This window comes from Melozone crissalis, unplaced genomic scaffold, assembly GCF_028551555.1.
Source record: "Melozone crissalis strain CALT ecotype California unplaced genomic scaffold, PUWL_Pcris_2 ptg000236l_1, whole genome shotgun sequence".
Lineage (NCBI taxonomy): Eukaryota > Metazoa > Chordata > Aves > Passeriformes > Passerellidae > Melozone > Melozone crissalis.
In genome coordinates, this window is record NW_026535997.1 from 151316 (window position 1) to 174117 (window position 22802).

The 22802-nt window shown below is 47.5% G+C and overlaps 1 pseudogene; it reads right to left on the reverse strand.

Moving 5' to 3' along the window:
- Positions 1-10865: 10865 nt before the first annotated feature.
- Positions 10866-22802, reverse strand: part of LOC128949461 (CUB and sushi domain-containing protein 2-like) — a 139713-nt pseudogene continuing 127776 nt past the window's right edge.

The following is a 22802-nucleotide window of genomic DNA, read 5'->3' on the forward strand; positions in this document are numbered from 1 at the left end:
GTGGAATTGGCTCTTCCAGCCTGGGATATTCCCGAAAAACGCGGATTTCCTTCAGGAAGGGGCTGGAGCATCCCCCGGCACCGGGCTGAGGGGGGAAAAGGGGGAATTCCCTTCCTTTGACCCCTTCCCGCTTTTGGGACGGACATGGAAGGGATGGAAGGGGCTGGGAGCTGGATTTTGGTCCTGGAGCAGGGAAAACCACTTCCAGGTGGGATCAGGGCTGAGTTTATGTTCTGGAGCAGGAAAAAGCCACTTCCAGGAAGGATCAGGGGCTGGGTTTTGGTCCTGGAGCAGGGAAAAGTCACTTCCAGGTGGGATCAGGGGCTGAATTTGGGTCCTGGAGCAGGGAAGAGCAACTTCCAGTGGGATCAGGGCTGAATTCGGTTCCTGGAGCAGGAAAAAGCCACTTAAGGAGGGATCAGGGCCAAGTTTTGGTCCTGGGACTGGGAAAAGTCACTTCCAGGAAGGATCACGGGCTGAATTTTTGTCTTGGAACAGGGAAAAGCCACTTCCAGGTGGGATTCGGGCTGGGTTTTGGTCCCGGAGCAGGGAAAAAACCACTTCAGGAGGGATCAGGGCCTGAGCAGGGAAAAGACACTTCCAGGTGGGAACAGGGCTGAGTTTTGGTCCTGGAACAGGGAAAAGCCACTTCCAGGTAGGATCAGGGGCTGGGTTTTGGTCCTGGAGCAGGAAAAAGCGACTTCCAGGTGGGATCAGGGCTGAGCAGGGAAAAGCCACTTCCCAGGACAGAGCAGGAAAAGCTCTGCTGTGCCTGTGGAGCATCCTGGGCATCCAGGAGTTTCCAGGAATCCTTGGGAGCTCCTCAGTCCCACACAGCACAGCCTGGGATGGGATGGGTGAGCTCCAGCACATCCAGGGACGCTGCTCCAGCTGATCCTGCACCTTCCAGAGGCAGCAGAGCTTCCCCGAAATCGCTGAGGGCAGCAGTGAGGGAGCTCTGCTTGGCAAGGAGCAGCTCTGACCTTCCTGATCCATCCTGGCAGGCGGCAGGAATCCGGAGCCTGGCAAAGCCGGCGTCTGGGAAGGCTAAAAAGCTCGGGAATTAATTAAAATTCCGGGAAGCAGCTGTCTGGAGCTCCTGCCTCTCTCTCTCCCACCTGCTCGTGCCTCATGGATTCTCCTGGGAGCCAGCCCAGTCCTTGTCACCTCAGCTGATCCCTGCTCCCAGACAGCCAAACCTCAAGATCCAAAGCCTGGCCAGGCAGGGCTTCTTTTCCAGGCAAAACCAGGTGGAATCTTTCCAAATTAATTCCAAGAGTTTTGAGAATCTGCTCCCTGGGAATAGAGGAGGAGGAGAGCAGCGTCCTGCCCGTCTTTGGTGGGATGGGAAAGGAAAAAGAGAAGAAGGGAAAGGGAATTGAGGATCATTTGGGATTGCACCAGTTCCTCCTCCAGACCTCCAGCGGGAGCTTTCTTTTGTTTCCCAGCTCCTTGGAAAGCTATGGGAAAAGAGGAAGAATTGGGATAAATGATAGCCTGGAATAATTAAATTAAATGGGCAGGGACACCTCCCACTATCCCAAGTTGTTCCAACCTGGCCTTGGACACTTCCAGGAATGTGGCAACCACAGCTCCCCTGAAATATCCATCCCAGCCCCTTCCCACCCTCCCAGCGAGGAATTTTTCCCCCAAATCCCATCCAAAGCATCCTTTTCCCCAAAAGGCACCATGTCCCCCTCGGTTATGCACCTGAAATCCCACCCCGGGACATTCCCGTGGCCATGAATAATTCAGGAATATCAGGAAAGTTTCGCGAAGCTGATGAGCCCAAATCACCTGGAGGAGGTGAAGATGAGCTAATCACCGTTTGTTCTCTCTCGATAGCTGATTAACTGCTAATTAGAATATTAAACAAGGGCTTAAATACGTAAATGAGCTTCTGAGGACAGAGTTCGTTATTGAGGGTGCCATAAAATTCCTGATTTTTATTCTTAGATTATTGTTTGATGGGTTTAATTTTTTTGCCTCCTAAAGAAAGGGTTTTGTTTTTAAAGTGTTTTGTTCTGCTGGAATGTTGTAGGATCTGGGATAAATTAATCCCAAACTCCATCAAAACACCAGGAAGGTGCTCCCAGGTCCACAAGGAGGATGCCCAAAGTTCAGGAAGCTTCTCCAAGAAAAAAGGGCAAATTTTGGATGCTCTGCCCAAAATAGCTCCAAGATTCGTGCAGGGTGAGAGGAGGGAACGAGGAGTCACAGGGAATTCACTTCCATCCATTTCCATGGAATTGGCTGCGGGAATGAGGCTGGAAAATCCTGAGAGCCCAAATTAAAGGTGGGGAAGAGCAGGATTGGCCCGGCAGTGACAGGAGGGGACAGAGGTGTCACACACAGGGGTGGCACCCAGGCAGAAAGCAGGGATGGAAAGCACCATGGAATTGTGATGGTAGGAAAAGATCTCCAGAATCATCAAATCCAACCTTCCCACATCCATCCTTCCATGGAGCCCACTGACAGGGATGCTGCTGATGGGATGAGGGCTTGGAAAATCCTTGGGGACGTGGCTGGAATGTTGGATCCCCTCCCTCTGCACCCAAACCTGACCCCAGATCCCATCCCAGGTATCCCTGCAGGACAATTCCTGCACAACCCTCCCTCTATGGGAAGCAGGGAACAGCTGCCTCCTCTCTGAAAATGAAATAATATTAATTAAGCCTCTTAATGAGGGTTTGTTGTGGCATTAATTAACCCCCAGGCCTTGGCAGAGGATGGGGGTTGGGGTTCTGCCCCAGCACTTCTGAAGAATTCCCAAAACCCCAATTCCCAAAACCCCAATTCCCAAAATCCCAATTCCCAAGATTCCTGTTGTGATTTTCCCTGCCTTGCCCTCAAATCCTGGCAGCTGTCCCTGCTCCGGTCACCTCCCCGGGCTGCCAAAATTTGGGATGTGATATCCTTAAACCTCTCTCTGCTGCCAACACCATTTTGTTCCCATCTGTTTTCCAAGGGTTTTTCCAAAGGAGCTCAGCCCAGCCCAGCCCAGCTTGGCAGCATCGTCCTGCCCTAAAACCATTCCTTGAGAGCAGCAGAGAATTCCAGAGGGGTTTGGGATGGAAGGGACCTTAAGGACCATCCTGCCATGGTTTTTCCATCCTGGCCTTGGACACTTCCCAAGTTGTGCTTGGGAATCCTTCATCCATCACGGGATCATGACATTCCTGTGAGGAATGAGCTGCTGGTTTGGGATGAAGCTGCTCCTGCTTGAAATCTCTCCATTCCCAGCAGAAGGAATGGCAGCACCAACGAGAAAATGGAGGGAAAAAAAATCCCAAATCCAGCAGGGAATGGATTTTTGGAGCCAGAACCTTCTGGCGTGGCAGTGCCAGCAGCAGGAGCTGCTTCCAGCAAGATTGGGAAATTCAGAGCTGGGATCAAGGGGCTGCATCCAGGTGCTCCAGCTCCTGACAGGTGGGAATGGTGCAGTTAATCCATGGATTTGTGTCCAATTCCAAGCGGTTTGGCTGCCCAGGGTGTGAATTCCCAAGAAGAATTGGGGTTTGGGATGGAAGGGACCGTAAGGACCATCCTGCCATGGATGCCGGGAAGTTCAGAGCTGGGATCAAGGGGCCGCATCCAGGTGCTCCAGCTCCTGGCAGGTGGGAGTGGTGCAGTTCATCCATGGATTTGTGTCCAATTCCAAGCGGTTTGGCCTTCCAGAGTGTGAATTCCCAAAAAGAATTGGGAATTTTGCTGATTGTGGCAGCTCCTCCCATCTGATCCCACATCCAGGGCAAAGCTACTCCAGGTTCAAGCAGCTCCATCAGCCTCACCCTGAGCTCTTTTTTTGTGCCTAAACACAGATTTTAAACAATTTTTCCCATTTTTTGCCAGATTTCCTGGCAGATTTCCAAAGGAACGCTCCAGGACAGCGCCTGCAATCCCAAAGCTGTCCCAAAGTGCCCAGTGCTGGCTCCAATGATGTTTTCCAGGCACTGAGAAGTGGTGAAAACAGGGAAAATCAATAGTTACAATCCCAGTGGCTCGGTTCTGCTGATGAGCCGTGTTCTCCCTGCTGAAAAACCGGGGAATTGCGAAGGAAAAGGGAAAAAATTGGGGAAAAAAAGGGAGAAAAAGGAGGAAAAAAAAGGGGGAAAAGGGGAGGGGGTAAGGGAAAAAAAGGAGAAAAAAAAGGGGGGAAAAAGAGGAAAAAAAGGGGTAAAAAAAGGGGAATAAAGGGAAAAGGAGCACAGAACTCCCCTCTGTGCCATCTCCCTTTTAACCTCTTGTGTCCTGAATTCCCTTGGGAAGATCCAACCACGCCCTTCCAGTTTGGAAGGGGATTTTATCTGAATTTAATCACCCTTTAATGGGAGAGAGGCCAAGAATTCCCAAGGCTTCCCAAGGATTTGTTCCACAATCAGCTGGAATTGCCGCTGGAAAGGGCAAATGGAGCAATAATTCCTGGATTTAGAATTATTATTATTATCCCTAACACCCCTTTATCCCTCCATCCTCAGGCTGAGTTAAAGTGATCTTTCAAGTGACATTTAATTAAAGAGATATATAATTTATAGTTTATTTTATAAATCCCACGTGGGAGAAGGCAATGATTTCATCTTTTCCATCCCTCCTGCACTTCCACTCTCCTCATGGGGAGTTTCCCACTTGTTTTTACTGGAGCTTGGAATATTCCAGGCTGGCAGATGGAAGGAATTGGGATTCATTTTCAAAGAAGAAAATCCTAATTAAAAATATCTCCTGGATTTTTTTTTTTTTTAATGAGACAACTCCTGCCATCAGGGCAAGGATCCTGCTGAGGAATCCCATGGGATATTCCTGAAGAAATCCTCAATTTCCCTGATGTTCCTTTCGTGTTTTTTCCCCCCAGAAGATTCCCAGTGGATGCTCCAGCTCCTTCCAGCTCTCCCACTTTTATTCCCCCCAAAAAATGCCCAGGGGATGCTCCAGCTCCTGTCCTGCTGCTTTCTCCATGGAATTTTTTTTCCTGGTGGAGGTTTTGCTGGTCTTTCCCTGGTTTTTCTCCCCAAAATATTCCCAAGTGGCAGCTCCAGCTCCTTCCAGTTTCTCTGCTGGTCTCTCCCTGTTTTTTCCCCCAAAAGATTCCCAGTGGCAGCTCCAGGTCTCCCATTTTCCCTGCTGGTCTCTCCCTCAATCAGCAGCCACTGGAAGATCCGGGAGATTTTTGGGATCTTTCCTTCCAGAGGGGTTGGGAAAGCTTTGGAAATCACCAAATCCCAGTTTTGGAGGAGATTCCAGGGCTGGAACTTGGTGGCAAAAGAAAAGCTTGGGAAATGAGGAATTTTCTCCTGAAGAACGCCCCCAAAAAAGCTGAGCCTGGGTTGGGGATTAAACCCCAAACACTGAGGGAAGCTTTGGGAATTGGAAGAAGGAAGAATACCCCAAATACAGAGGGAAATTTTGGGAATTGGAAGGAAGAATAATCCTGGAATGGTTTGGGTTGGAAGGAACCTTAAGGATGATCCAATTCCACCAAAATTCCATGGCCATGGACAGCTCCCAGCATCCCAGGCTGCTCCAAGCTTGAACACTCCCGGAATGGGGCAGCCCCAGCTCCTCTGGGAAGCTCCAAAAGCATTTGGATCCCCTTCCCTTCCCGTGAATCCATGGAAATCCAGCAGGATCCTTTCTGCTGCCCCAAAATCCCAAGGAACCCCATCCCAAAAAAGCTCAGCTCCCTCCTTGACCCTTGTTTTGGATAAACCGAGCCAAGGAGGGGACAAATCCAAGGATAAATCCAAGGATGAAGCGTCTGAAAAGCCAAATAAAAAGCAAGGGAGCATCAAATCCACACGGGAGCAGCCGCGGGACATCAAAGATCCTCCAGGGCCTTTTTCATCCCAAATTTCCTCGATCCCGACTTAATTCCTGCCAATCACCGGGCACGGAGAGAGAGGAGGCGTTAATTAAAACCTCATTAAGGCAAATTGGGGCTCCTTGAAAAGGAATGCGGGGGTTGGGAAGGGGGAAGGGTCCCGTTCTCCTTTCCCCTGGGATATCGCTGATAAAATCCCGCTGGAAAAGCCAAATCCATTCATCCAAATTCACCCAATCTGCTCGGATTTTCCCCTTTCCTGAAATCGTGATGTGCTGGAAAAGTCGGGAAACTCCATCCTTGCATGAATGGTGTGTGCACATCCTGAAAATCCCGGGATAAAACTTTTGGAATTCACACATACCTCAAAAAAACCCAACCAAAATCCCAAAAAAACGCTCAAAAAAAAAAACTCCACAAAAACCCCACCAAAACCCAAAAAAAACACCCCAAAAAACCCCACAAAAAACCAAACCAAACCAAACAAAACAAAAAAACCCAAAAAACAAAAAACCAAACCAAACCAAAAAACCCACACACACACAAAAAAGAAAAACCACCCAAAAAAACAAAACAAAAAACCCCAAAAGAAAGAAAAGGAAAAAAAAGCACCAGGGGGCTGTAAGAAAAAGCAATGCAAAAATCGAGATTTTTTATTATTTGGAAGTCCAAAATCGAAAATAGCTTTGAAATTCCGCAGGGAACGCTGGGAACACACGGAAAAGCCTCATATACAGAGACAGATAAATTAACTGGGAATTCTGCAGACAAGCCAGGGGCATGGAGAGATTCCATATGTACACTTTTATGGAAACCATTTATACACTTTATTACATTTACAAAAAAAAAGCTGATTTTTTTCTCACTACTTTTTTTGTTCTTTTTTCCCTACGATAATGAAAAAAAAATTACATTTTGTTTTTTTAATTTATTTTTTAGCTGTACAAACTTTTAATTAATAAAAATATATCTCTGTACAAAAGAGGGATTTGAGCTTTTTTTGTAGTTTTTTATCATTTTTCTCATTTTTTCCCTTTTTTTTCTTCATTTTTTTTTCCTTTTTTCTTCATTTTTTCCCTTTTATTTTAGTTTTTTTTCCCTTTTTCCCATATTTTTTTTTTACCATATGCAAGTCCTCTGGGCACAAGGATGGAGAATGGCATGGAGCAGATCTCAGCCAGCTTGCAAAAAAATGGGATAAACCCCTTTTCCCACTTCCTTGGCTCCCTGGGCAAGAGCAGGAAAAGGGAATTCATGGATCCAAAGCAGCAAATTCCATTAAAGTCGAGCTCCCCCTTCTCCCTGCCTGGGTGGTTTTAAATATTTTGGATTTATTTTGCACTCCTGATATGAATTTCTCCTGGATTTTCCATGGAATGAGTGGGAGCCAGGTGTGGGAGGATTCCCTGGGATTTGGACAAGAACCTGGATGGATCCAAGCTCTGCTTCCAGGGATTGTTGGAATTTTGGGGCCTGGAATTGGGATTGGGACGTGGCAGGGCAGGGGTTTGGGTTGGGCTCTGGGGTTTTTAGGGATAATTGAGCTTGGAAAAGATCAGGGATGGGCCAGGAGAGCCCAGTGGAGGCAGGGTGGGATCCAAGGATTCCAAGGGATTATCCCAGCCTGGTTCCAGCCCTGGGAGGATGGAAGGGGGACAAGGGAAGAAAGGAATATTCCTTTGGAGCCCCAATGGGATTGACACCATCCCAATCCATGAAATTTCATCCTGGGATCCTCCCCAAATCCATGTGGGAACATTTCCCTGACCCCTGCCCATGCTGGATCAGGGCTCAGGCTCCAACTCCCACTTCCCAGGGAGAAATCAGAGCACCTTGGTGGGATTTTTAGGAGAAGTGACATTTTTGGGAGGACAGGCGGCATTTTTTGGCAGTCTGGGAATTCTGCTCCCTGTGGGAGAGCCAGGAGTAACAAAAATAAAATACTGATGTATTTACACCCAGAAAATCAAGGATAACAAAAAAATATCCCAGATTATCCCAGGAAGAGCTTCAGGGAGGAGAAGATCCATGCTGGAACTGGAGCATGGATGGAAACCCCCATTCCAAAGGGCTCATCCTGATTTTCCTCAGAGCCTCCTGGACTCAGTGACCTGGGAATGGCACTTCTGCCTCCCCTGATCCTAAAGAAAGTGACTCCAAGCAAACTTTGGATCACAAAGATCCTTTGGAGTTTTTGCTCCCACAAAATCCCGAGAAACCTCAGTGCCCCAGGGAAATAAAGGGAGCAGCTCAGGATGGGAATTAAAACTCCTCTGGCATTGCCCTTTGGAGGATCAGTCTGGAAAGGGCAAAGGATTTGTGCAGCTTTTGGGGGAATTAGTGTGGAGTTCTTTTCAGAGAGGATTTTTGTCCCTTTGGATATTCCTGTCCCTTCAGGAATCGCCTGGCAGTGAATTCCTGATCAGGGATTTGGGCCCAGCTCAGATCAGGGGGAACATGGGGCAGGAAAAACCCAGCTGGGAATGCCCAAAGGAAAATCAAACACAGGGAAGAGGGGAAAAGCTTTTGGGAAGGTCCCATTTGGAAAACTCTTCCTGGGGTAGAAAATCCAATAAAGAAATAACCCAGAGACCCAAATGCAGAAACCCTAAATCCTCATCCTGTCCCATCCAGGTGTTATCCATAAATCCAACCAGGAATGCCCAAAGGAAAATCAAACACAGGGAAGAGGGGAAAAGCTTCCCAAGTTTTGCATTTGAAAACCCTTCCTCTGCTCCAGCCCTGGGGTAAAAATTCCAACCAAGAAATGACCCAGAAACCCCAAATCCTCATCTTGTCCCGTCCAGGTGTTTTCTGTAAATCCAGGAATGCCCAAAGGAAAACCAAACACAGGGAAGAGGGGAAAAGCTTCCCAAGGTTTGGAAAGCTCCCCTTTGAAAACCTTTCCTCTGCTCAAGCCCTGGGGTAGAAAATCCAACCAAAAAAATAACCCAGACACACAAATCCTCATCCTGTCCCATCCAGGTGTTTTCCACAGAATCCAGCACCTTGTGCACAACCTCTTTGTGGCCCAAGCTCTTCCCAAAGTTTGGGAAGCTGGGGAAAGCCTTCCGACCAGCAGGCCTTCCCGAGGTCTGGGAGCGGGGCCGGAGCAGAACCTTTGGCTTGGAGATCCAGCAGGATGGAGGTTGGAGGTGGATCCAGCAGCCCCTCGGGAATTCCGGGGAGGTGCAGCAGCTTCCCCGCGGCCTCGGCGGGGCGGGAGCAGGGAGGTGATGAATGGATGGTGAGGTGGGAACGTCATCCACACTGGACACCGGCCACGGGAATCTGGGGGAGCAAGGGGGTTGGTCATGGCACATGGGAATTCTGGGGAAGGGGCTTTGGTGTCCTAAAATTGGAGCATTCCAGATGGAATATTCCCTGCATTCCATGATCCCATGAGAACCCTTCCAACCCCACACATTCCATGATCCCAAACCCTTCCAACTCCCCATATTCCATGATCCCAAGAGAACCTTTCAACTCCCCACACACTCCATGATCCCAAACCCTTCCAGCTCCCCACACATTCCATGATCCCATAAGAACCCTTCCAGTTCCACACACTCCATGATCTCAAACCCTTCCAGCTCCTCACACACTCCATGATCCCATGAAAACCCTTCCAACTCCCCATGTTCCATGATCCCAAACCCTTCCAACTTCCCACATGCCACGATCCCATGAGAACCCTTCCAACTCTCCACACACTCCATGATCTGAAACCCTTCCAATTCCATGTATTCCATGATCCCAAACCCTTCCACCTCCCCACACACTCCATGATCCCAAGAGAACCCTTCCAATTCCCTGTACTCCACAATCCCATGAAAACCCTTCCAACTCCATGCATTCCATGATCCCAAACCCTTCCAACTCCACATTCCATGATCCCAAACCCTTCCAACTCCCCACAATCCATGATCCCATGGAACTCCACACATTCCATAATTCCAAACCAACTCACCACGTTCTACGATCCCATGAGAACCCTTCCAACACCACACACTCCATGATCCCAAACCCTTACAACTCCCCACACACTCCATGATCCCAAGAGAACCCTTCCACCTCTCCACATTCCACAATCCCATGAGAACCCTTCCAACACCACTCACTCCACAATCCCATGGAAACCCTTCCAACTCCACACATTCCATGATCCGATGAGAACCCTTCCAACTCCCCACACGCTCCATGATCCCAAACTCTTCCAACTCCCTGTACTCCATGATCCAACTCCCCACACTTCATGATCCCATGAGAACCCTTCCAAATCCCCACACTCCATGACCCCAAACCCTTCCAACTCCCCACAGATTCCATGACCCCAAACCCTTCCAGCTCCACATAATCCACAATCCCAAGAGAACCCTTCCAACTCCATGCATTCCATGATCCCATGAAGATTCCCACGAGAACCCTTCCAACTCCCCATGTTCCATGATACCAAGAGAACCCTTCCAACTCCCTGCACTCCATGATCCCAAACCCTTCCAGTTCCACACAATCCACGATCCTAAGAGAACCCTTCCAACTCCATGCGTTCCGTGATCCCAAACCCTTCCAGCTCCCCACACATTCCACGATCCCAAGAGAACCCTTCCAACTCCCCGCACTCCATGATCCCAAACCTTTCCAACTCCCTGCATTCCATGATCCCATGAAAACCCTTCCAGTTCCACTCACTCCATGACCCCAAACCCTTCCAACTCCCCACACATTCCATGATCCCATGAGAACCTTCCAACTCCCTGCACTTCATGATCCCATGAGAACCCTTCCAACACCCTACATATTCCATGATCCAAAACCCTTCCAACTCCCCGCACTCCATGATCCCCACACATTCCATGATCCGAAGAGAACCCTTCCAACTCCACACACTCCATGACCCCAAACCCTTCCAACTCCCCACACACTCCACAACCCCAACCCATTCCACCTCCCCACTCACTCCATGCTCCCAACCCCTTCCACCTCCCCTCATCCCAGGACCCCACAGCCCCCAGGGCCCACTGGTGACCGTGGGGTGGCCGTGTCCCACTCACCGCGCGGGGACGGCGCTATACGCCGTGCACACCGTGCTCACTGTGAACTCGGCCTCGCCTGCCATGATGTCTGAGGGCTGCAGGTTCCTGTCGTACATGGGGTTCTCAAAGGTGCCCCTCACGTTGGTGTTCTCGTGGCCGGCGTAGCCGTTGAATGGGACTTTGGGTCTCCTCCTGTGGCATCGGGGACAAAACCCACACAGGTGATGTCACTACACAACACGGAACACACAATGCACACACAGCGCTGCTTTCAAGATAAAAAAATTGAAAATTTATCTTCTGATTCTAAAATTTATAGGTTTCCAAAAGTGACAATGGGTTGGAGGGTGACAGTGCCACCTCTCCAATGACGCTGGACAAACCAACAGTCCAGCAAATTTCTCCTCCTCCATAAAAGAATGCAAAACAATGAGTTATTTACAGAAAGTGTGTGAGAAAGTTTGTTACATGAATGTAAACTCAGAATGCTTAGAAAATCTTAAGAAATCAAGATGACAGCCCTGAGGGGGGGCAGTGACAGGGGAAACCTGTGGGGATGGGGCAGGAAAATCCATCTGGGGGTTTGCAGCATTGATCAGGACAAAACTGAATTTACACCACATTCAAAGCCACAGGGAGGGGGGGAATTTGCTTTTTATCCTCCCAAATGTGGCCACAAATCCCATTAATGGCCAGAAAAACCATTGCTCTCCTCTCCCAAATCCCAAATCCAAAGAAATGCTTTATTTTTCCCACCTCCTGAATTAAACCAGCCCTAAAAGGGGGATTCGAAGCCCAGCTCACTGATACTCCTCTCAAATCCCTGAATTTATTTCACCTTTTGGAATTACTCTCCCAATCTCCCAAACCCTCTTTGTTGCTGCCCCATCTCCTGAATTAAACCATTTCTAAAGGTGGGAATTTTAAGCCCAGCTCACGGATATATCTCTCAAATTCCTAAATTTCTTTCACCTTTTGGAATTCTTGCCCCAAAACCATGTTTGCAGAGATAAAGCACAAACCCTGCAATAACCTTCCAAACCTTCTGTTTTTGTCCCACCTCCTGAATTAAACCAGCCCTAAAGGGGATGATTTTAAGCCCAGCTCACTGATAATTCCTCTGAAATCCCTGAATTTCTTTCAGCTTTTGGGATTCTTGTCCCAAACCCACCTGTGTTTGTAGAGATAAAGCACAAACCCTGCAATAATCAGGGCGATGAAAGGCACAAGGATGGCGGCTGCCACGGAGCTGCTGTTGGATGCAAAGTGGTGGCCTATGGATTCAGGATCATTTTCCATCATGCTGATGTCTGCAACACAGCAGAAATGAACACATTTCCTTCATTTTCCTTTCACATTTCCCACATTTCCAAACCCTTGCTGGGGGAAAAGGCCTTGGCTCAAAGTACAGGTGGCACCAGCAGCAAAATGAGCGAAGTGGTGTTGGAAAATGGAATTTAAAAAGGGATGTGCAAGGATGGAAATCCAGCCTATTAGGGCTCATCATTTATTTACATCTGCAATTAAAGAGATATATAAATTGATTTATTTTGCCAAAAATGTCCAACTTGGATGCATGAAGTTGGGCTTTAAGGAGACTCTGAAATGCTGCAATAACGAGCATCCATAAAGGTGACGAGATTCCAGCAATCTTGAGGGATTAAAGAGCTCAAACCATGCTTTAAGTGGTATTTAGGAGCTTAAACTTTGGGGGGTTTAAGCTCCCAAGAGCCTCTGTGATTTCTGATGGAGACACTTGCTGTGGTGGGAATGGGATTTGGGCTTGGCAGGGATCTGGGAATATGGAAATAAATATATCCAGGTGTTGTTTGTGCTTCCAAACTCTCCCTGCCTTTGGACAGCAGCCTGGTTATCCCTCATTTTGCTCCCAAATTACAAATTTTATCCTTTGCTGTTTGTTTTGTGCTGCTTGTCTCCCACAAACCTCACACCAAGCTCAGCAGAACTCGGAAAGCGCCGAAAATTCAAGCGAGGGATTGGAGAAAAATTCCCTGTCTGGAAACCCCCAACCAGGCCAAAATGGAGCTTCTGGAATTGAGGGGAAAAGTGCAAATCCAAAGAATTTTACCAAGTCTCTGGAGGCCAAACTGCCCAAAGCCTTTGCCACGCACAAAGCCCTGGTACACGAAGGTGCCACTCGAGGACTCTGACGAGACCTGTGGAGAGTGGAAATCAATGGTTTTATCCAACTTTTCCTTGAATTTAATACCCAGCTCACCCCAGCCCCTTCCAAGTGCATTAATTTGATGCAATTCCCCAGAAAATTCTGGCATTTTTTAAGGAGTTTCACTGCCCTACAGCTGAAAATTCTCCATTCTCAAAGGAAGGGAAGCTAAAAAAATCTTGTTTGTGATAAACTGGAGAGGACATTGGTGATTCCAGAGGGAGAGGGGAAAAAGTGGCCATGGGTCACTTGGATCCACATTTTTTCCAAGCTCCTTTGGATCCCTAAAGGGCTTGGGAAACTCCCAGACACAGGTAAAGGGTGAGGAGTAGGGAAAATAAGCTTTTCCAGCAAGATGTTGAGCAGATGTAAAACATCCACAGGGAACAAATCCCGTTGGTTTCTCCTCCAGCATTATCTGGGAGATGATGGATTCCAAACCCCAGGGCAATAAAACCAACCCCCTGTTGCAGGAGGAGCTGTCACCTGCTGGAAAAGTGCCACATGTCCCCTCCCAGCTCTGGGAATCATCCCTCAGCTCCAGGGAAGGGAAATCCAGGCTGGGACAGCCATGGGAGGGTGGGTTTTGTTCACTCACGTGTCCATCCAGGGCCCATTTGTCATTCCTGAACTTGTTGGCAAATATCTCCAGTGGCCCCATGATCTGGTACACCTGGAGCAGCAGGTGCACGTCTTCCTTCTTGTAAATCCCTGGAAAAAAAATGGGATTTTGTCAGCTCTGGTTTGAAATAATTGAGTGGGAGAGCAGAGAAACTACGTCAGGATTTGAGTTGGTGGTGGGAAACACAGCCCAGGATACTGAAGGTATTTTCCACATGGGAAAGGACTCAACTCAATATTTAATTAATATTCAGGAGGGCAGGGACATGGAGCACTGATGGAATCATGAGCTGGAAGGGACCCCCAGGGATCATCAAAGTCCAGCTCACATAATTTCATGGTTTTTACCCAAAAGCTCCAAGTCCTACCTTGGGCACCTCCAGGGATGGGCACTCCAAACATCCCTGGGCAGCTTCAAGGTGTTTCCATGGAGAAATATTCCCTAAAATCCAACCTGGCACAGATTGAGGCTGTTTCATCCTGGGAGCAGAGCCTGACCCCTCTCCTGTCAGGGAGTTGTGGGGAGCCCCTTGAGCCCCATCAGGAGTTCTCCAAACCCTTTTCCAGCTCCATTCCCTTCTCTGGACACACTCCAGCCCCTCAATGTCTCTCTGGCCATGAGTGACCAGAACTGGACACAGCCCTAGAGGTGTCCCAGTGATGCAGACAGGAAGAGAAATTATAAAAGAAAGGCCTCATAAAATCAGGCCTAAATTAATGGCTGCAAGTTCCCATGAGAAAACAATCTTGGTATGAAAGATTCATTAACATAAAGATCTATTCCTAGAGTGAAAAATAATTGCACCAGTATAAACAATAAGAGCTGTCTCATGAGAATCAGTAGAAAAAATATGTAAACTAACTAAAAATACAGAAGTTTGACAAACAAGCAAAATACCTTGTACTGACCCATAAATTAAGCATGAATGTATTGTCCACCAGTAAGATTTGACACAGTACTGATAACACTATAAAATAGAACCTATTATAGATATAGGTTATATTTTATAGTGTTATATATAATATAACCTCTGATAATCCCATAAAATATGACCTATCCAATCCAGAATTGGCTTTTATCACAACATCCCAGCAGTGCTCTCGTGTTGCTGTTGATATTCTCTGCCCTAAGATGTGCAGGGTGTCTCTGTTTCGGCCCGTGCAACTGAAGAATGAGTCTGGACTCTTCACTTTTTGGTCTTGAGGTTGTTTATTAATTCTTATCTATAAAATTTTCTTTCTGCCCAGCCGAGATCTGCTCAGCAGGGCAGCCACAGGCACTCTGTGTTGTCCTTTTATACTACAAACTACCTATAACATATTTACACTTAATTCCCAATACCCATCACCTGTGTTACACAGTGCACTTCTACTCTAAACCAATCCCAAAGTGCCAACATCGCTGCAGAAAATGGAGAACAAGAAGGAGACGGAGAAAGGCTGGAAACGTCCAAGTTCCTCCATCTTGTCCCCATAACCCCCATACCAAAAATCCTAAAATCTTTATTTTCACCCTGTGATCATTTTGTTATTACACCATTCAAACCTGTGTGACTTTCAGGTCCTCATACAATGCTGGTAACTTGCTCCAGGGGTCACAATCAAATCCCCAGGTGTTGTGGGCTGTGTGCCAGGGTCTCTGAGCCCCGCAATGGGGTCCTCGGCAACTCTGGACATCCAAAGGGATGTGCTGAGTTCCCACACAGGGAACGGCCCTGGCAGTGCCAATGCCACCCCCTCCCAAAGGTCACATTGTCTGTCCCTCACCTGACACCTGGAGCTCCACCCCGCTGTGGTCGATCAAGGTGGCGTTGACCTTGCTGGTGGCAGGGTCAAAGCTGGTGACAGAGAGCATGGCTGGCTGCTTCTTCCCCATGTACTCGTAGGAGCCTTTCCACAGGGAATTCCTTGCAAACACATCTGCAGGCACTGGAATTATAGCAGTGAGAGATGTGAAAAAAAATACCCAGCAGCATTTCCATTTTTTCAGGAAAAAAAAAAAACAGAGCAGGATTTCTGTCTTTCTTTGAATTCACTGATAATAATTAGATTGTTTTAAATATTTAATATTTCAAAAATATTTTGTATTTTAAGTATCTTCAATCACACCTGCTCTGAGCCATCACCATGAGGGACAAAGACAAAACCAGTAACTTTAATTTGGCTGTTGTGACCAAAAACACAAGGATAGTTTAAAAAACAAACCAGCCCCAAAATAATTTATTAGGAAAAGCTCAAATAAACTTATTAGGAAAGCTTAAAATAAAAAAGGATAAATGTACAGGAAGGGCTGGAATGCTGTGGGGAGGAATATGGATCTTGATGTTCAGCTCCTGTAAGGATCCTGTTTGTTGTCCATGGAATAGGATGGGGCATGTGGCAGTTTCCAGAGTGTGAAAAATGCATGTATTTTATGATTGGCTTTTCTCAAATATTAACATTAATATTATATGTGTTGTGTTAGAAAGTGATGCTGTATTAATTCTCTTAAGTAGTGGGTAAATATAGTTTTAGGATATAAAAAACGTTAAAATAGAAACTATGCTATGTAGGATACTTTTTTTTAAAGAAAAGACTTGCACTGAGATAGCAGCCACAGGACACCTAAATCTTTCAGAGAAACAGAATTTATTCTTCTTATCAGAAGAAACGAACTTCTTCCCACCTCTAAGGTGCTGTTAGGATTCAGAGGAAGAAGTAGGGACCGACCAGACAGAATCCTGTGTTTGAATGGAATTTATGCATCGTGTATGAGGTGTATGAATATGCAACAGGCTGTTGCTTTTAATGGTTAATCCTTTGTTAACAGGTGTCCTTTTTTGGATACCCAGACTGTACATAACTCTTTGTCTCTATTGTCTCATATTGTCCTAATCCAAATTGTCCAAATCATTATTACTCAAATTATATTACTATTTTTATAACCCTTTTATTACCATTAAACTTTTAAAATGTTAAAAACAAGCGATTGGCATTTTTCACACAGAGGAGGGGATTCAGGAGGGTGGATTTGAGGGGGTTTTAGGGCTGTGCCCACGGGGAGGAGCCCCCTGAGCCTCACCTGAGGCCTTGGCGAGCGGCGGCTCCCGCGCGGTGCCCACGGGTCTCCCACTGGGCCGGACATCGGCTGGGACAGGGGACAAAGCACAGCTGGTCACTATTGCATTGTATTGTATTGTATTGTATTGCATTGTATTGTATTGCATTGCATTGCATTGCATTGTATTGTATTGTATTGCATTGCATTGCATTGAATTGCATTGCTTTGCATTGCATTGCACTGCATTGCACTGCATTGCTTTGTATTGTATTGTGGGGTCTGGCACTGCCCCCGCAGAATTCCTGAGGCTGGAAAAGCTCTCCAAGGTCACAGAGCCCAAGTTGTGCCTCATGCTCAGCTTGTCACCCAGCCCAGAGCTCTGAGTGCCACGCCCAGGGGACAAAGCACAGCTGGTCATTATTGCATTGTATCGCATTGCATTGTATTGTATTGTATTGCATAGCATTGCATTGTACTGTACTGTATTCTATTCTATGCTATGCTGTGCTGTTCTGGGGTCTGGCACTGCCCACCCAGAATTCCTGAGACTGGAAAAGCCCCCCAAAGTCACAGAGCCCAGGCTGTGCCCAATGCCCAGCTTGTCACCCAGCCCAGAGCTCTGAGTGCCACGTCCAGGCTTTCCTTGGATGCTCCAAACCTCTCTGTGCAGCCCCTGCCAAGGCCTGACCACCCTTTCTGTGCAGAAATTTTCACTAAAATCCGACCCCAAACTGCCCTGGCCCAGCCTGAGGCCGTTCCCTCTGCTCCTGTCCCTGTTCCCTGGGAGCAGAGCCCAATTTGGGGCTGTCCCCTCCTGTCAGGAGTTGTGCAGAGCCACAAGGTCCCCCCTGAGCCTCCTTTTCTCCAGGCTGAGCCCCCTCAGCTCCATCAGGACTTTTCCAGCTCTGTTCCTTTCCCTGGACACTCTCCATTCCCTCCATGTCCCAGATGGACGAGCCCAAAGCTGGACACAGCACTCAGGGTGTCCCTCACCAGTGCCCAAGACAGGGGACAATCCTTCTTCTGCTCCTGCTGGTCCATCCCTGATCCACCATGGGCACACCTGGCTCATGGCCAGCTCCTGTCCCTCAGCACCCTCAGGTCCCTCTCTACCTTTCAGCCACTGTCCCCAGCCTGTCCTGCCTTTCCCTCTGCTCCAACCCCAAGTGTCCAGAGTGACCCCACTCCAGGAGAGCCACAGGGCTCCATTTCCATGGATCAGAACAAGTTCTTCATCCAAGACTCTGTGGCAGGTAAAATGTGGGGGAGATAAACAATTTTTGTCCTGTACAGGTTCTTCTAGACCCAAAAACTCCCCAGAAGATCCCCAGGTGACTCTTTGCAGGTGGCACCTGAGTGTTGGGTCACAGGTTGGACTTGATGACCTCAAAGGCCTTTTCCAACCATGTTCTGGGATTCTGCAATGGAGACCAGTGATGGAGACCCTCCCACCAAGCGAAAATCAGGCTGGGCCATCCCACAACTTTTAAGGGAACAAAATCAAGGCTGAAAACACCTCCCCTCTCCTTCCTTGGAGTTCTGACACCAAAACTGAATCTTGAGTTTATCTGCAGGTTGAAAACCACCTTTGAAGGACCTCAAGGCCCAGGATCTCCACAAGCTGAGAGCCTGGGGAGGGTCTCAGAGCCCAGCTGGTGCTGCCAGCCCCTCACCCAGGCAGATGGGGGGCTTCCCTGTCCAGCTGCCGTCGGCTTTGCAGGTGCGGTGCTCGGAGCCCCCGGTGAGGTAGAAGCCGCTCTGGCAGGAGTAGATCAAGGTGTAGCCCAGGGAGGGCAGGTCCAGGGCACCCACGTTGGCATGGGATGGGGTCTCGGGCTGCTTGCAGTGGTGGGCTGGAGGGGACAGGGAGAACAGGTGAGAGAAACCACCCAGGTGGGCACGGGGAGGGTGAGAAGTGACACGGTGACAGCAACAGGGGAACCCTCCTGGAAGAGGTTCTACACCACAGCTCACAGGGATTTTTCCCAGCTGGAAGAGCTTCCCATGCTGGGTTTCTCTTCCTGGCTAAAGCTGAACCTGGCTCCAGCTGATGAGCTGAAAATCAGGATTGGCCACCCCCATTTTTAAGGGAAAAAGACAAAACCAAAAGGTGCTGAAACACCTCTGAGCCCAGAACTGAGTGCCAGACTAAAAACTGCCTTTGCAATCCCCAATTCTCCCTAAAATGCCACACATTTTCTGCAAGGATTCCTTTTGCAGAGCCTGGCTGAGGGCCCCAGCTCCCTGTTGGCATTCCCAGGACTCACGGACGCAGTCGGGCTGGACGCCGCTCCACGTCAGGTTGGGCAGGCAGGTCCTGGTGGTGGAGCCCTGCAGGAGATATCCCTTCTGGCACCTGAAGAACAGGATGCTTCCCACCTGTCCCAACAGGAGACAATCACTCAGCTTCCCAGGGATTCCCAGACTTTCATTCCATCCCCTTGTCACCACCTCATCCCTCACAGGAGCAGCTCCACTCCCAGCTGAGCAAAAATCCCATTTATGGTGTCTGCAAATTAATTAAACATAAAATAAATTAATTAAACTTCAAGATTAAGGTGACTAATTAGCAGGAAAATGGAAGGATCCACTCTGCCATCCACTATCCCAGCAGGGAATGGGTGGGAATGGAGCCCCCCAAGGGAGCCGCTGTGGGATTTTTGTCCCCATTCCAACGATTTCCTGCTGGATGAGAGATGGGATTAGCAAAAGCACCTGCAGGATTTGGCCTGAAAATTAATGGGAATTAATGTGAATAGCAGCAACTATTAATTAGCACTGTAATTAATTTCAGATACAATGCACTGCCTAATTAATGCTGTGCAAACCCACTCAGAGGGCTAAAGGAGCACGTTGGGGTGTCCTGCTCCCAGGAGGAGACAGGAATCCATGGAAGGACACATGAATCCATGGGATGAGACATTAATCCATGGAAGGACACATTAATCTATGGGATGAGACATTAATCCATGGAAGGACACAAGAATCCATGGGATAACACAAGAATCCATGAGAGGGGACGTGAACTCATGGAAGGAGACAATAATCCATGGAAAGATGCAAGAATCCATGGAAGAAGGACATGAATCCATGGGAGGAGACATTAATGCATCAGGGGAGACATGAATCCATGGGAGAACACGTGAATCCATGGGACAACACAGAAATTCATGGGATAACATGTGAATTCATGAGATAACATGTGAATTCATGGGAAGAGACACTAATCCATGGGAAGACACAAGAATCCATGGAAGGACACATGAATCCACAGGATAATCCATGGGGTAACATGTGAATCCATGATGGGAGGCATTAATTTATGGAAGGACACATGAATCCATGGGAGAACAGAATAATCCATGAGAGGAAACTTGAATCCATGGGAGAACACAAAAATCCATGGGATAACACAGGAATCCATGGGAGAACACATGAATCCATAGGATAACACAGGAGTCCATGGGAGGACACGTGAATCCAGGCCAAGGACCGAGCAGGGCTGGCTTTGTGGCACACCCATCGTCCACGGCCATACCTGGTATCCCTGGGAATTGTTCTGCATCCCAAAAAGAGGCACTCCAGGATCTGCACACGTCGTGAGGCTGGGATCTGTTAAAAACAGGGAAGGGATTTATGGGAGAGCTCAGAGCCCTCCAGGCACACGGGTCCTGCTGTACCTCTGGAACACAAATGGGATTTGGCTCTGAAGGAACACACAGCAACAAGGAGAACACATGGATCTTCCTGTTCCTTAAATCCCTGCCTGCTGCAGAAAGAAGCAACCAAGTTTTTAATTAATGACCAATCACAGCCAGTTGTGTTGGACTCTCTGAGTCTGTCACGGGTTTTTATTATTCATTCTTTTCTGGTTTTCTGATGTCACCTTTCTCTTTCTTTAGGATGGTTTTAGTATAGCATTTTCTTATAATATGATATGATGTAATTTTATTTAATATATAAATATATATAATTTATACTTATTATACAATTATATTTATATTTATAACTATAATAATATATTTATAAATATGTTTAATAGATTGATATTATATCAATACTATAATATAATATATAACATATTAATATATCATATATTATATATATTATATATTACATATTATATTTAATTAGTATATTTATATATAATACATATTTAAGTATATATATAAAATATATATTTATATAATATTTATAATAAATTTATTATTATAATTATATATATAAATACAATTATAATTATATTAATATATACATAATAAATAATGTTTAATATAATATATATAAAATATATTATAAGTTCATAATATAGTATCAGTTAATAATATAATATAATATAATATAATATAATATAATATAATATAATATATATTTAATATATTTAATATAATATATATTTAATATAATTTCATAATATAATAAATCAGCTTTCTGAGAACTTGGGAGTCAATTCCCATCTCTCACCCCATCCTGGGGACCCTCACAACACCACAACAAAGCACCACGGTCACCCCGCTCTCCTCTCTGCCCTCTGCTCCCATCCTGACCTCCAAGGACCCCCAAGGGGTTGGGACTGGAGGTGAAGGGAGCCCCCAAACCCTTCACTGAGCCCCCAAAGCCTTCACTGAGCCCCCCTTACCGATGCAGCTGGGCTGGGTCCCGCTCCAGGTGCCGTCGGACTGGCAGAACCTGCGCGCCGACCCCACGAGCACCAGCGGGGCCAGGCAGGAGAAGGACACGGACGAGCGGTAGGTGAAGCCTCTGTCCTCCCTCCTGCCCTGGGCTGGGGTGCCCGGGTCCCCACAGAACACGGCTGCAACAGCAAAGGGACAGGGAGGTGGCCACAGAGCCCCCAGGAATGCCACATCCCATCACAGCCCATCCAACTCCATGATCAGCTCGGGAATCAGGGGTGGCTGAAGGTGCTGCTGGCTGCATTCCTTGTAATTATCTCCTTTTGTCCATGGTTGTTAATTAACTTCCACCTTCTCCCCCGGATTTGCCTTTTTTTCCCCCCTCTTTTTTCTCTCCCCTAATTGCACGGTGTCACTTTGTTCCTTGGCTCTGTATCACACGGAAAGCCCACTAATTATCCCGGATCCTGGGAAAGGTGTGAGGAACAGTGAGGGGTTTTGTGGGATTTAATATGAAAATGGATATTGTGCAGCTGGAAAAGGGACTCAGAGCTGCCTTTAGCACCAGGAGATGCTAATTCCTTTTTTTTAATTCTCTTTTTTTTTTGGTGTTTGCTGTTGCATCAAACCCACCCAGCCTTCACAAAACATTCCCAACTTCTGCTGCAACACGGTGCCTTTTGCTAAAGGATTTTTTTGGCAGTTCCAGGAGTGCTGATTGCAGAAGACTGAGTCACTGAGGTCAAACACCCAGTTTTGAGGATGTTTTGTAGGCAGGAACATGGAAAATGCCTGGATTCATCCCAAATGTGGCATCACCCTTCTGTCACAAGGGGTAGAGTGACCACCTGTGTCCCCGCCTGCACTTCACAGATGCCAAAGCAAGGCTCCCAAAAAACCAAGCCATGAAGGAGGTGGGAGAGCAGCCAGACTTTGGCTCCAAACTCTTGAACCATCCCCATAGCACCAAAAATTCCCACTCCAGCTGCTGGAAAACTCCATTTATGAACGGGGCACGAAGCACAGCAAGATCCCTCTAAACCCTGAGCTGCTCAGTGACACAGAGCTTGGGGAAAAAACTTGGAAAAAGCCCTAAAAAGCTGGATTTGAAGCAGAATCCTGGTGGAGGAGAGGGCAGGTGGCTACTCACGGAAGCACTGGGGGATCTCCCCGCTCCAGGAGCCGTTGCCCTCGCAGGTGAGCACGGCGGGCAGGGACAGCTGGTAACCCTCCAGGCAGGCGTAGCTGATGCTGGAACCCCAGCTGAAATCTGACCCCACCACCTTCCCGTTGGGAATGGCCTGGGGAGCTCTGCAGGTGATGGCTGGGGGAGGAGGAAAAAGAAGGAGAAGGAGGAAAAGGAGGAAATGGAAAAGGAGGATGACAAAGAGAAGAAGGAGGAGGAGAAGAAGGAGGAAAAGGAGAAGAAGAAGGAGAAGAAGGAGAAGAAGAAGAAGGAGAAGAAGGAAGA